At 41.1% G+C, this 15,519-nt stretch overlaps 1 protein-coding gene across 3 annotated transcripts in view; it reads left to right on the top strand.

The window, feature by feature from the left end:
* The first annotated feature begins 449 nt into the window (after positions 1–449).
* The window catches only part of LOC143025477 (trehalose transporter 1-like protein), a 134,251-nt gene continuing 119,181 nt past the window's right edge, over positions 450–15,519 (top strand). Inside the window, exons 1-2 of one of the 3 annotated variants that reach the window (XM_076185201.1) lie at positions 450–661; positions 1,239–1,344. The gene's annotated coding sequence lies outside the window, so the exon portion shown is untranslated. The remainder of the gene's footprint in view (positions 662–1,238; positions 1,345–15,519) is intronic. The other 2 variants (XM_076185200.1, XM_076185199.1) reach the window with 2 other exon arrangements.

Genomic DNA, 15,519 nt, shown 5'->3' with positions numbered 1-15,519 from the left:
CATTTAACACTACATGCATCAGAGAAAGATTGCTGCCGAAATACACACACACACACACACACATATATATATATATATATATGTATGTATATAAATATATAGATGAATGGATAGATAGAGAAGAGTGTTTGAGGGCAGGGGAGGTATTGAAATTTATTTCATTCTTAACTGTGCCCAGATTTATGTATCTTTTGAAAAAAGAAAAATTATAAAATCGCGGAGGGAGAAAAGACACGATTTCCACCCCACGAAAACAATGATACGCTATCTTTATGTTTCTATTTTACCTAAATACTGCCGAGGGAATAAAGGGAGCGGAGGGGAACGTGAGGAGGAGTGAGTGGCGGAGGGGACGGGCAGATGGAGAAGGGGGCTGAGAGGAGCAGCGGTCTGGCGCTTAGCAAAAGCGAGCACCGGGAGTGTGTGAGAGTGAGGGTGTGTGGAGGGGGTGGGGCGTATATATATCTCCGGGAAGACTGCGAGCAGGCAATAGGAAGGTAACCTAGTTGCGTGTATAGTGCTGCGGCTGCTGTGCACCAAGTATGGATCTTGACAGCATCCGCTGAGAGCAGCTGCTGAATGGGAGGAACCACGGGCTGCTGAGAGCAGAGCTGTAAGCAAGGGACCCCCACGACTTCCTGGACGGAAGCCCTTAAACGAAGTAAGTCAAAATTCTTTTTAATTCGACTTTGTACTAAGTCGGTGCTCCGGCCCTTATTATCTGTGTAACCCCTTCAACACAGTGACAGACATGGGCACAGACATGCTTCTGCAGCCAGGTATGATAACTAGAGAATAAGCGACAGGCCCCACGAGCGTTGCTCTATTCCTGTATATTACAAATAGGTAATAGATACACACATCCACACACGCGCGCACGCACACACACACACACACACACACACACACACACACACACACACACACACACACACACGACTCGGTGGCACAGTTGGTAGAGCTCTGAGCTCTCTTCCGAGAGGGAAATAGCTGTCGATCACGACTCTAACACGTGATCCAAATACCAAGGTGAATACACACACACACACTTCAAATGAATGTTCTTCAGTTTATAAAAGGATTCCTTTACTTCATGGTTCAGATTATGAACGAAATCATCCATAGTGTTAAGAAAAAGAAACGCGCTGATGTGTGCCGACAATTGTTATTCTTGAAAATGTAACAGTGTGAAACTGTTGAACAAATACACCGAAAACTTATTTTTTTCGCCTCGCCAGGAGGCTTCTTCAGGGTGAGAGGACTTCATGGTGAATCAAGGAGGTCTACTATTCGTGGAGTCGTGGAGACGAATGAAGGAAGTAGTACTACTACTGGGCAGAATAGGTAAGATGGAGGAGAGGGATTTGGAGGGTTAGTGTAGAGAAAGAATGAAATGAAAGGAAGTTAGAGTTATGATAGGTGCGGGGCAGATCTACTTGCTGTTGTAATTATTTTTGTGATTGCTATTGTATTGTCTTGTCGCGAAGCTTCTGCCTGGTTATTTTCGTTTACGGAGTTGGAGGTTCGGTCCATCTTCTTGTAGGTTTGGGCTTTCTTCTCTTCTTTCTTGAGCTGTTATTGATGTTATTTGTTGGTCATTTTTTGTTTGTTTTTTGTTTTTGTCGGTTGTTAGTTTTTTTCAATATTAAATGTATACGACTATTTGTGCCTATTATAGGTTTTGACTTCTATGGGGTAGGTTCTGTGTTCATGGTTATGGGGAGGGTCTTGATATCTATACGTCGTATACATTTTTTCTTCCAATGAGTATGATTTTTTTCACCCATGGGGATGACGACTAGTGGTATTTTTACATTTTATTGTTAAGGGAGGGTAGTGACTTCTATTTGTCATACTCATTGTTTTGTATGATATCACGTGCTATTTGTTTTGCACGTGTTATAATTTTTTTCATTTAACAATAATAATAGTGATAGTGTTAGTAGGGTTAGTAGAACAATGAAAGATGACAGAGTGGTGTATTTTTGTTTTATAGTATGTACTTTGGTTCAGGTGGGGGTCCGTTAATGATTGGGGACACTAGGCCACCAGTTGTAGTCATGTCCGTTTTCTGTGTCTATGTCTTCGCTGTGTTGTACTAATTCAGGATTTAATATTGTTAGTCTATTCCATGTTCTGTATGCTAGTCTGAAGAGTCTTGTGTTAAGGGGTTCGAGTTTATGTTGTGTGTGTAGTTCTTCTATTGTGTTAAGGTATGGGGGTATGGAGTGTGTGGCGAATTGTAGTGTTTTGTTTTGTACTGACTGTAATTTTTGGAGATGGCTTGGTTTTAATATAAGAGCTATTATTGGTATGTATTCCAATTGAGGTCTCACGAATACTTTGTATAGTCTTAGTATTAGTTTTGTAGCGATGCTACTATTGGCGAAGAGAAAGAGGTTTTGGTGAGTTCGTGTCCTTTATTGTAAGGTAAGAGTGAAAAGGTAAAAGGTACAGATGGAGAGTTGATAATGGAAGAGATGGCAGTGAGGGGAAGATGGGCAGAATATTTTAGGGAGTTGCTAAATGTGAAGGAGGATAGGGAAGGAAAGATAGCTGCAGTGGGAAATACGAAGAAAATGAGAGTGATGAGTGAGGAGAACGGAGGAGAAATAAGGAAGGATGAGGTGAAGGCAGTTGTAAAGATGATGAAAGCAGGTAAGGCACCTGGTCTGGATGGATGTCATGCAGAATGTCTGAAAAAGGGAGGTTCAGTGATGGTGGACTGGTTGGTGAGATTATTTAATGTTTGCTGGAGAGAGGGTAAAGTACCGGAGGACTGGAGTAGTGCCTGTATAGTTCCTCTTTACAAGGGAAAAGGGGACAAGTGTGAATGTAGTAATTTCAGAGGGATTAGCCTGTTGAGTGTAGTAGGGAAGGCTTATGGGAGAATCTTAATTGAGAGGATTAGGAGAGGAACAGAAGGAGTAATTGGTGAGGAACAGTGTGGATTTAGGACGGGTAGAGGTTGTGTAGATCAGATCTTTGTGGTAAGACAGATATGTGAGAAAGCTATAGGAAAGGGGAAGGATGTTTTTTGGGCTTTTATGGATCTGGAAAAGGCCTATGATAGGGTAGACAGAAAGGCACTGTGGGAGGTTATGCAGATTTATGGGATAGGAGGAAAGCTTTTGGGAGCTGTCAAGAGTTTTTATGTGAGTAGTAGAGCATGTGTTAGGATTGGAAATGGAGAGAGTGAGTGGTTTGAAGTAAAGGTGGGACTTCGTCAAGGATGCGTTATGTCGCCCTGGCTGTTCAACTTATACATGGATGGGGTGGTGCGAGAGGTAAATGCTAGGGTAGTGAGCCAGGGATTGGAGATGGTTAAAGAAAATGGAGAAAAGTGGGAGGTGAGCCAGCTGTTGTTTGCGGACGACACTGCGCTTGTGGCAGGGTCAGAGGAGGGATTGAGGAAGCTGGTGGCAGAGTTTGGGAGAGTATGTGATAGAAGAAAGCTAAAGATAAATGTGGGTAAAAGTAAGGTGATGAGATGTACAAGGGGTGAAAGTGGCAGTAGACTGGAAGTGAACATTAAGGGAGAGCGACTGGAGGAAGTGGATAGTTTTAGATACTTGGGTGCAAGTGTAGCAGGAAAAGGTGGAGTGAAGGTGGAGGTAGAATGTAGATTGAGAGAAGCGAGTAAATGCCTTGGTGGTTTAAAGAGTGTAATGAGAAATAGACATTTGGGAATGGATGCGAAGAGGAGACTGTATGAAGGAGTGATTGTGCCAACAGCACTGTATGGGGCAGAAACGTGGAACATAAGAGAAGAAGAGAGAAGGAGTTTGAATGTGTTTGAGATGAGGTGTCTGGGAAGTATGGTGGGGGTTACTAGGCTAGATAGAGTGAGAAATGAGGAGGTGAGGAGGAGAACAGGGGTGAAAAAGGATTTGGGAGAGAGGGTTGATGAAAGAATATTAGGATGGTTTGGACACATGGAAAGAATGAGTGAAGAAAGACTAGTAAAAGAGGTATGGAAGGCAGATGTGGAGGGAGTGAACATGAGGGGACGTCCTAGGATGAGGTGGATGGATGGGGTGAAGGGGGCTTTGGGGAAGAGGGGAATGTCTGTTGAGGAAGGAAGGGAGAGGACGGAAGACAGAGGTGAGTGGAGAATGGTTGTATATGGATGATGTTATGACTGCATGAGGAGGAATAGGCGGGGGGGTGGGGGGTGGGGTAGTATGTGTGAGTAAATTTTGACGCAGCCCGAAGGGATTTCTCCCCGTCCTCTCCTTATATGCAAAGGGGGACGGAGAGGGGGGGTCGCCGATTTAATGAAGCGGCCTTGCTGTGGATGTACTGTGTCTTGCGACACTGCTTCTGACCCAGGGCGGTGGGCAGGGTTCAGGGATGACCCGTCATCCAGGAGGTGCTCAGATGAGAGGAAGGGTAGGAGGGGTGTGGAGTGTATTTAGGGATGAAATGGGTGGGAGTGTTTTTATGCCTTTCCTTTTGTGGCTACCTCCCTTGGAAGGGGGAAAAAGCCTTGGTATATGTAAGAGTGAACTAATTTTACATGCGGCGGAAGCCGATATATATACTACGTGGGGAAGTTACCTGTGGTGCGTAATCAGGTAATTGCACTGGGTTCGGTCGGGTCAAGCAGGATCGCGCTGGCAGAGAGCGTCAGGTCGTGGCCATCAGTCACGTTCCCTGCCACGTGACTTTCGCGGCGCCACGTGACTTGTCGCGGCTGTACAATACTCCCCTCTTAAATTTGCCTTGGCTTAAGGGGGCGTCCTGCACGTGAGAATTTGGTGGGCGGAGTGTCGAGGTGTGCCGGTTTTAGACGGTCGATAGAAACCCATTCTGGCCTGCCAGAGATGGAGATGCGAAAGGTCCTGTCTCTACGTTCAAGGACAAGATGGGGGCCAGTGTAGGGACGGGTGAGAGGTGGGGTGTGAGCGTCCGTCCTCAGGAAAACGTGCGTCGAGGTGTGGAGGTGTTTTGGGAGGTATTCCTTCACCTCCCGGTGATGTGTCGGCACGCATGGGGCAAATTTGCCGACAGTGCATCGAAGCTGTTGCAGGCTCTCGGGAGACGCCTGTGGAGGGAAGAATTCTGCGGGCACGACGAGGGTTTGGCCGAAGACCATCTCTGCTGGAGACACGTGGAGGTCGTCCTTGATGGCTGTCCGAAGGCCAAGGAGTATCCATGGTAGTTGGGGTAGCCAGGAGCCGTTGTTGCAGCGTGCCATAAGAGATGCTTTGAGTGAGCGGTGGGTTCGCTCGACCATGCCGTTGGCTGCGGGGTTGTAGGAGGTAGTGTGGTGGACTGTAGTACCCAGGAGTTCAGCGAGAGAGTGCCACAGCCGTGACGTGAAGCAAGTTCCTCGGTCGGAGGTGACGTGTTCCGGGAGGCCAAATCTGGCTATCCATCCACTGAGAAATGCTGTAGTGCAGGATGAGGCGGTACTATCCTTCATGGGGATGACCTCCAACCAGCGGGTCGATCTATCGATGGCGGTGAAGAGGTAACGATGACCTTCCGACAGGGGGAGTGGGCCGACGACGTCGACATGAATGTGTGCGAAGCGTCGTCGGGGCTGATGGAATGATCCGATGCCTGATTCAGTGTGGCGATGAATTTTGCTTTGCTGGCAGGCAATGCAGGATCTGGCCCACTCCTTTGCGTCCTTGGAGATGCTGTGCCAGATGAATTTCTGCTTCAGGAGCTTCGCAGTGACGCGCCCTGAAGGGTGAGACAGGCCGTGTATTAGATTGAATACTTGACGTCGGAAGGCAGCTGGGATGAGGGGTCGTGGGCGGCCGGTACTGATGTCGCAGAGGATGGTGTGGTTGTCGTGCAAAGGGACGTCTTGCCACTTAAGGGATGTGATGGATGTCCTGTAGGCAAGTGTTTCAGGATCCTCCCGTTGCTCTCTGGCAATAGCTGCGTAGTCGAGGCCGAGTTGAACTGCATCGATGGCTTTTCGGGAGAGGGCGTCTGCGACGGGGTTGTTTGTACCGGGGACGTGCCTGATGGTGCAATTGAACTCGGCGATGGTGGAGAGGTGGCGGCGCTGTCTGGCAGACCATGCGTCTTGTTGTTTTGTGAAGGCGTGCACCAGAGGTTGATGGTCGGTGTTGATGATAAATTAGGAGCCCTCGAGGAAATAGCGAAAGTGGCGGACGGCGTGGTGGATGGCGAGAAGCTCTCTGTCGAAGATGTTGTAGTTGAGCTCGGCCTTGGAGAGTTTCCTGCTGAAGAAACCAAGGGGTGTAGGTCTGCCACTGAGGGTTTGTTCGAGCACACCTCCTATGGCGACATTGCTGGCGTCCGCTGACAGTTGTAGCTGGGCACCTGGTGCAAGGAAGGAGAGGGTGGTGGCACGGGCAAAGGCTTTTTTGGCGTTGACGAAGGCAGCTTCCATGGCGGGGTTCCACAGGAGGTCCTTCGGTTTTCCGTGAAGGGCATTATAAAATGGGTGCAGCGTTTGAGCGATGTTAGGGAGGAAACGGTGATAGAAGTTGACCATCCCAATAAATTCCTGCAAGGCTTTGATGGTAGTAGGCTTGGGAAATTTGTCGACTGCGGCGACTTTATCCTCCAGGGGACGAACGCCGTCAGGAGAGATGAGGTGTCCCAAAAATGGGACAGACTTTTTTCCTAAGCTGCATTTGTCAAAGCGGACAACGAGGCCGTTGTCCTGGAGACGCTCGAGGATGGTCCGCAGGTGTCGGAGGTGCTGGTCAGGAGAGTTGGAGAAGACCAGAATATCGTCGACGTAGCAGACGCAGAAGTCGAGGTTGCCGAGGATGCCGTCCATTAGGCGCTGGAAGGTCGTATCTGAGTTTCGCAAGCCGAAGCAGGAGTAATTAAAGGTGTACGTCCCGAAGGGGGTGGTGATGGCGGTCTTCGGGATGTCGTCTGTATGCACCGGAACTTGGTAGTAGCCCTTCAGGAGGTCCAGTGTCGAAAATATCTTGGCACCGTTGAGGTATGTGGTGACGTCGGCGATGTTTGGGAGTAGGTAGTGGTCAGGTTCCGTCATCATGTTCAGCCGCCGGTAGTCTCCACAGGGGCGCCAGGAACCATCGTTCTTCTTGACGAGGTGGAGAGGTGAGGACCAAGGGCTGGAGGCCTTTTGGGATAGGCCTAATCTCGCCATCTCTTGGAAGGTTTTCTTGGCGACTCGACGGCGAGTTTCTCGGGCGGTAGGCGGCGGTATTTGGCAAATACCGGGGGCCCAGACGTCTTGATGTAGTGGTACACGCCATGTTTAGCTGGCGTCTGTGGTGTCTGTCGCAGCTCAGGCTTGAAGACGTCGAGGTATTCCGTGAGCAAGTGGGCGTCTCTCTTTGACATTAACCTCTTCGTTGCGATATTGGTTATTGTATGAAATTGCCAACAAGTTTATCAAAATAATCACCACGCGAGGACGGAGCCTTGATCAATACGACGTTTCGCTTGTTACAATTTTATCACGCACTTGATGAAGCTGTAATAACCATTGAAACGTCGTACTAATAAAGGCCGCCCTTACTTGTGGTGTTTATTTTCATATTGGTTTTAATTGACGAAATAAAAATCTCATCATCTCTCTCGGTCTCTCTGTTTTTCTCCTCTTTCTTTCCTTCTATTTTGGGGTGGAGTTCTACATTACGTCGTAAATATCATTCATCGTTGTGAAGGATCTGTGTCAAGAGGTTATCACTATCATGATGATGAATAACTTTAACGTCACAAACTCCCCCCTGTCAGAAAACTAAGACGGCACCCCTTACAGATGACTTTGTTGCGTGGAATTTGACAAACCATGCCTTTAGTTCAACTTTGCCAGTGGCAGGGTTCGAACCGCCAACCCCTCGACCTTTGCTGTGAAGGGAAAATGAAGAAAGGAGTTGGAGGTGGTGGAGGGAAGGAGGAGTTTGTCAGTAGAAAAAAAATAAAAAATCCTCCATGTATGAAGTGAATGATCCTGGCTCCGTTGGGTGTCTTTGTTCCTATATACATATATTTAGGCATACACTTATACATATACTTATATACATATCCATACACATATACGTATACATATGCATACACATATATACATATACAGTGCATTATTCGTAAATAACTGGAGTCCAGGAACCATTTTTGGAAGAAAGTATACGCTGGACTCGTCGTTTGCCAATTTATTCCGACGTTTCGAACCCTGTCCGGGGTTCGTCTTCAGGGTGATACAGTGGTAGCAATAGAAATTAATATAAAGGGGGTCTCCCTCGTATACTGGGACAGGTAACCCCAGTAACCGTTACATTCCAGGAACAAACACAAGTAGAACATATAGAAAATAAAAACTATAATACATAATGTATAACACATCCATAGAATAAACACCCTAAGAGTTTATCTAATAAATAAAAGCGGTTTCGTGTCTGTTTGTCTGTCTGTCAGACTTTTTTCTCGATTCGATCGATCGACTAATTTCGATTTCGATGACTCAACCTTACTTTGTAAATGTTTCAGATTTGTGCATATTTAGAATTATTTTCAACTTCGTTATATAAAGATCCAATTTTATGATAAATTTGCGCATAGAAGTCAGAGAGAAAACCTTAATGATGAAAGAAGACAAGAAATTTTAGAAATTGATAGAGAAGCACATAGAAGTCAGAGAGAAAACCTTAATGATGAAAGGAGACAGGAAATTTTAGAAATTGATAGAGATGCACATAGAAGTCAGAGAAATCAATTGAATTTGGAGCAAAATGCAAGAATATTACAGTCAAGACGGAATGATTATGCTCAAAAACAGACTAATAATAACTATGGTGAAGCGTTTACATACCAAAGCTCAAAAAATTATACAAATATGGCATATATTGGTCAAATGAATAAAATTTGTAAATATTGTCGAGCTAAACTATTTCAAAGTGAGCCTGCAGGTTTATGCTGTTCTAACGGTAAGGTAAAACTTAATTGGTCAACCACCTGAACCACTTAGAACATTAATGGAAGGCCAAACTTCAGATTCAAAAAACTTTTTGAAAAATATAAGGAAATATAATGAATTGTTTTCAATGACATCATTTGGAATGAATCAATCAACTGAAATAAGAGGTTTTATGCCTGTGTTCAAAATACAAGGGCAAATTTATCATAAAATTGGATCTTTATATAACGAAGTTGAAAATAATTCTAAATATGCACAAATCTGAAACATTTACAAAGTAAGGTTGAGTCGTCGAAATTAGTCGATCGATCGAATCGAGAAAAAAGTCTGACAGACAGACAGACAGACACACGAAACCGCTTTTATTTATTAGATTTGGATAGACAGGCAGATATTAGAAATAATAGATTTAAGGAAACTAATCTTCATACTATCAGATATTTACAAAACTTGTTGACACAAAACAATGAATTAATGCGACAAATAAAGACATTGTCATCATTCGTTAATACACCAGGATTAAAATTATCAATATGTGCAGACAGAGTACCAAGTGGAGAACATGTAAGAAGACACAATGATAGATTATCAGATGATATTGGTTTAGTAATGGTTGGTAATGAATTTCCAAGAAGGAATATTGTATTCACTTAAAAAGATAATACAATAAGGAAAGTTGATAAATTGCACAGATCATATGATGCATTACAATATCCATTGATATATTGGAGAGGAAATGATGGTTATAAATTCAATATTCCACTATACAGGCCTGGAAGTGATATTCCCATTCCTAACAAAAAAGTAACATGCCGAAAGTACTACTCATATCAAATACAAGAAAGAAACGAATGAAATCAAATAATAAAATGTAGAAGACTATTTAAAATGTTCTTAGTTGATATGTACGCAAAAACTGAGTTTGAAAGGTTGTTATACATACAAAATAATAAAACTAAACTTAGAGTGGAAGAATATTCATTACTTAAAGATGCCTTGAACAGTGATAGAAATATTAATCCACAAGATTTAGGAAAAGCTGTTATACTACCATCAAGTTATATTGGAAGTCCAAGATATTGGAAAGAAAGAACAAAAGATGCTATGTGTTATGTAAGAGAGTATGGTAGACCTGATTTATTCATCACCTTTACATGCAATCCGAAGTGGGATGAAATAACAGAAAATCTACAAAATGGCAAGAGTATTTAAACAAAAATTAAATAAAATTATGGATGTTTTGGTTAAAAAGAAAAGTGGAATATTTGGTAAAGTGAAAGCATACATTTACACAGTTGAGTGGCAAAAAAGAGGCTTACCACATGCGCATATATTATTATGGCTTGAACAAACTATACATGCAGACAAAATAGATTTAATAACATCTGCAGAGATACCAGATCCATCAATTGATAGAGAATTATACGATATTGTTGTAAACCAGATGGTGCATGGGCCATGTGGTGATCACAATAATCAGAGTCCATGCATGAACAATTCAAAATGCTCAAAAAAATATCCTAAAGCTTTTATAGCTCATACAAGGTCAGAAATATCTGGATATCCATTGTATAAAAGGAGAGATAGTGAAAATGGTGGTCAAAGTGCAACAAAAGTCAGAAATGGCAAAACCTACACTATTGATAATTATCGATGGATAGTACCTTACAATCCATTATCATTAAAAGCATTCAAAGCTCACATTAATGTTGAAATTTGTTGTTCAGTACAATCGATAATGTACATAATAAAGTATCTGAATAAAGGCAGTGATGCAGCAGTATTACAATTAAGAAGTGGTGAGGACTATAATGAGGTTGACAATTACATTTCAGGTAGATATTTGAATAGTAATGAAGCTGCATGGAGAATATTTGAATTCAATATAGACATGAGACATCCAGCTGTTCAGCAACTTGACATTCACCTTGAGAATGAACAAAGAGTTTATTTCAATCCAGATAATGTACAACAAAGAATTATTAATCCAAAAAATACAAGTTTTACATAATTTTTCAAATTAAATGCAGAAGATCAGCATTCAAATACTTTACTTTATCGAGAAATACCTAATCATTATACACTTACTCCAGACAAAAAGTGGAAAAGAAGATTAAATGGTGGGATAGTCAAAGCATGTGCTCGAATGTATACAGTATCTCCAAATCAAACTGAATGCTTTTGTTTAAGACTACTCCTTCATGTTAGAGGTCCTAAATCATTTAAAGAAGTTAGATATTTTGATGGAACACAATACAATACATTCAAAGAAGCATGTTTAGCAAGAGGATTACTTGAAAATGATGATCATTTAAGATTTTGTATTCATGAATCAATAATATCTAAATTGCCATGTCAAGTTAGATCATTATTTGGTTTGATATTAGTATATTGTAATCCAAGTAATCCAGTAGAACTTTATGAAGAATTCAAATCACAAATTTCCCTTGATATACTGAACCAGATGACTGAAAATCAAAATGAAGAAATTGATAACATTGAAATTGTATATTCAGAATTATTACACAGATTAGAATAAATTATAAATGAGATAGGAGATAAATCACTGAGAGATGTAGGATTACCAGAACCAATGTTTGATCGATTTAATGGTCAAATCGATTCTGATCCTAATACTGTAGATGAAACAACTAATTTTATTGAAAGAAATGAAATTATGCTAAATGTAGATCAAAGAGAAGTTTATGATAAGATTATTGATTGTTTGAATGGACTAAATAATACTAAGCTTAAATTCTTAGATACTCCAGGTGGAACTGGTAAAACATTTTTACTTAATCTGATATTTGCTAAAAATAAAGTTATTAATGGAAAAAGTATTTCTGTTGCATCATCAGGAATAGCATCAACATTATTAGATGAAGGCAAAACTGTACATTCAATGTTCAAGTTACCATTTTCATCATCAATATCTGATGAATTTACAACATCAATAAGGAAAAATAGTAAATTATGGAACTACATTAAGAATTGTGATCTCATTATTTGGGATGAAGCTGCAATGTCATACAAAAATATGTTGGAAGTAGTTAATAAAACTTTTAAAGAGATTAAAAATAGTAATGATCCATTTGGAAATGTTACAGTACTACTTGCAGGAGATTTCAGACAAATATTACCAGTAATACCAAGAGGAACAAAAGCTGATGAAATTGATGCCTCAATCAAATCTTCACAATTATGGAATCTATTTGAAAAATTATCTCTAAGGATCAATATGCGAGTTAATTCATTGAACTCAACTGATTTACAGTATTTCGCAAATCAATTTATTGAAATTGGTGAAGATAAAATCAATAGCTGTGATAATAGAATTGCATTACAATTTGGAAACCGAGTATCAACAATAGTAGCATTAATGGAATCAGTTTTTGACAACTTTGAATCTAATTAAACAGATATGGACTATCTATCTGAAAGGGCTATACTTGCTACAATAAATGATTATGTTGACTCAATAAATAATGAAATGATTGAAAAGATCAGTGAACCAATTTATACCTGCAATTCAATTGATATGGCAATAGATACAAATGAAGAAGTTAATTTTCCAGTTGAATTCTTAAACTCATTAGAAATATCTGGAATGCCACCACATTGTCTAAAGCTTAAAATCGGTACACACACATGAGAAATATAACTATCTAATTTGTACAAACCTTGATGAAGATGAACATTTATCCCCTTACTAGATTTGATCAAACTGCATTCAATTAAATTTCTTTCTGTTATGTTGTTGTTGTATGTGATGACTTTAGCGTTATCCCAGTCAACTGGGTGGTTAAAATGGTTCATGTGGTTGAATATACCGCTAGATTGGTTTCCCTCTCTAACGTATTTCTTGTGTTGATTGATTCGTGTTGTGAGTGTTTTAGCAGTCTGACCAACATAAAACTGATTACATGATTTACAAGGTATTTTGTACACACACCCTTTATCACTATTGACAGAATTATTTATGAGCAATTGTCTTACAGTGTTCTTATTGTTAAAAACTACATTAATGTTAAATTTACGTAATATATTTGGAATGTTTTGTAGGTTCTCTTGGTACGGTAGAATTAGCAAGTTATTCATATTGAAAGTTTGAGTTGACCAAAACCGAACAAAGACCCAACAATCCCAACATCGCACCGCCCAATCACATTTCTCTGCACCCCCTCTAAAGTCATTGAACGCCTAATACTTAAACTTGTCACACCATATATTCCCCTTGCTGACTCACAACACGGTTTTAGGCCACTACACTCCACAAACACTCTTCTGACAAACCTCACACAAAGAATTTTAGATGGCATCAATTCAGATAGGCCCCACCACAGAACACTTCTTATAACATTGGACATTAGTAAAGCTTTTGATGCTATCCCCCGCCACAACCTAACAAATAAAATATATAACACAGACATGCACAATAACACCAAAAGATGGCTGGCCAATTATCTGGCAGGCAGGAATGCTCATGTGTCATATAATGGCCAATCATCGCACATCAGAAACATTAAGAACGGAGTACCACAGGGCTCAGTTCTATCCCCCACATTATTTAATCTATACATGCATGACTTACCCACGCCTGACACCTCAGAAATACAAATCTCTTCCTACGCAGACGACATAACAATCACATGCACACATCGTAACACAGACAAAGCTGCAGAAATAATCCAGCCTTACCTTGACACACTCAACACATGGTTCATCACAAACAGACTCAAAATAGCTCCAACCAAATCTACAGCAACACTTCTCACCAACTGGACAAAAGAACACAAATACATACCTCATCTCTACATCAACAACACTCTAATACCACACACAAACACACCGAAAATTCTTGGTGTAACATACGATACATCCATGTCTTTCAAACAACACCTCACAAACATAAAAAACAAATGCACACCTAGACTTAACGCACTTAAGTCAATCACTGGAACAACATTTGGACAAAACAAAGAAACTAATATAACAATATACAAACAATGCATACGCTCAGTGATGAATTATGCGAGTCCTGCATGGGCTCCTAATCTCAGTGAGACACACCACAACACCCTTCAAATCATACAAAACAAAGCCCTAAAAACAATTACAGGCTGCACAAATACATCACCTATAGACCATTTACACCATGAAACAAAAGTTCTCAAAGTCAAGGACCACCTCGACATGAGAGGCACACAAACACTTGCTGCAGCCACCACAAACACATCACACCCGCTACACTACATAGCAGAACACCCACACACACCAAGAAACATTAAAACTACACCCATAGACCTTTATTACACACAGATACTCTCTTCTCTTCCTCCACAACCACCAAATACCAGCCTCCGGAAACATATTCATAATCATAGCACTCACCGCTCCATTAACACACTGAAAGACAACACACTGCTGCATGCCAGACCCCCTGATATCCACCCTTCTGAATCCTCTCTCCCACGTAAGGACAGAGTCCACTTGGCCAGACTGCGATGCGGTCACCACCCAGCACTTCTAAGCTACCAGAAGAGGCTGGACGACCGTGTTGTGAACAGCTGCCCAGGATGTAACACTTCACCCCATACCATACAACACATAATGGAAGACTGCATTATACACAATCATGCACGCAAACAACACAACATACACTCTATAAAGGATTTGTGGGAAAACCCAGTTTCGGCTGTGGCCTTCCTTGGGGAGACGGGACTGCTCGGACAGACAGTCTAGGGAACGACAACAACAACAACAACATAAAACTGATTACATGATTTACAAGGTATTTTGTACACACACCCTTTATCACTATTGACAGAATTATTTATGAGCAATTGTCTTACAGTGTTCTTATTGTTAAAAACTACATTAATGTTAAATTTACGTAATATATTTGGAATGTTTTGTAGGTTCTCTTGGTACGGTAGAATTAGCAAGTTATTCATATTGAAAGTTTGAGTTGACCTAAGGTTATAAAATGTCCTTTTAGCACGATTGTAAGCTGTGTCAAGAACATGTGTGGGGTATTGTAGCTTAACACCAATGTCGTAAATACATCTTATTTCATCATCGATGTACTCTGGGCTGCAAATGCGTAGGGCCCTGACGAACATCGACGAAAAAACAGATCTCTTTACGCCATCAGGGTGGGAGGAATAATAGTGTATATATGAACAAACATTGGTTGGTTTGCGATATACACTAAACTTCAACTCACTTTCACGTCGGTAGATATTACAATCAAGGAAAGGCAAAATACCTTCACTCTCTATCTCCACCGTGAACTTAATGGAACTGACCAAATTATTAAGTTTACATAAAAAATCATTTACATTATCTTGAATGGGCCACAGTCATAGGATGTCATCAATGTACCGCCTCCATGTTATGTTGGTGGGAATTATCTTACTTAAAATTTTATATATTCAACCACATGAACTATTTTAACCACCCAGTTGACTGGGATAACGCTAAAGTCATCACATACAACAACAACATGACAGAAAGAAATTCAATTGAATGCAGTTTGATAAAATCTAGTAATAAAATAAATGAGAAAATACAATGAAGATTGAAAAACTGTACACGTTACACGCTGGGACGCATAACAATACATCCGATAACCT

This window comes from Oratosquilla oratoria, chromosome 5, assembly GCF_046742065.1.
Source record: "Oratosquilla oratoria isolate Oo_2021 chromosome 5, ASM4674206v1, whole genome shotgun sequence".
NCBI classification, from domain to species: domain Eukaryota; kingdom Metazoa; phylum Arthropoda; class Malacostraca; order Stomatopoda; family Squillidae; genus Oratosquilla; species Oratosquilla oratoria.
The sequence above is the reverse complement of the archived record's forward strand: the minus strand, read 5'-3'. Positions and strand labels throughout refer to the sequence as shown.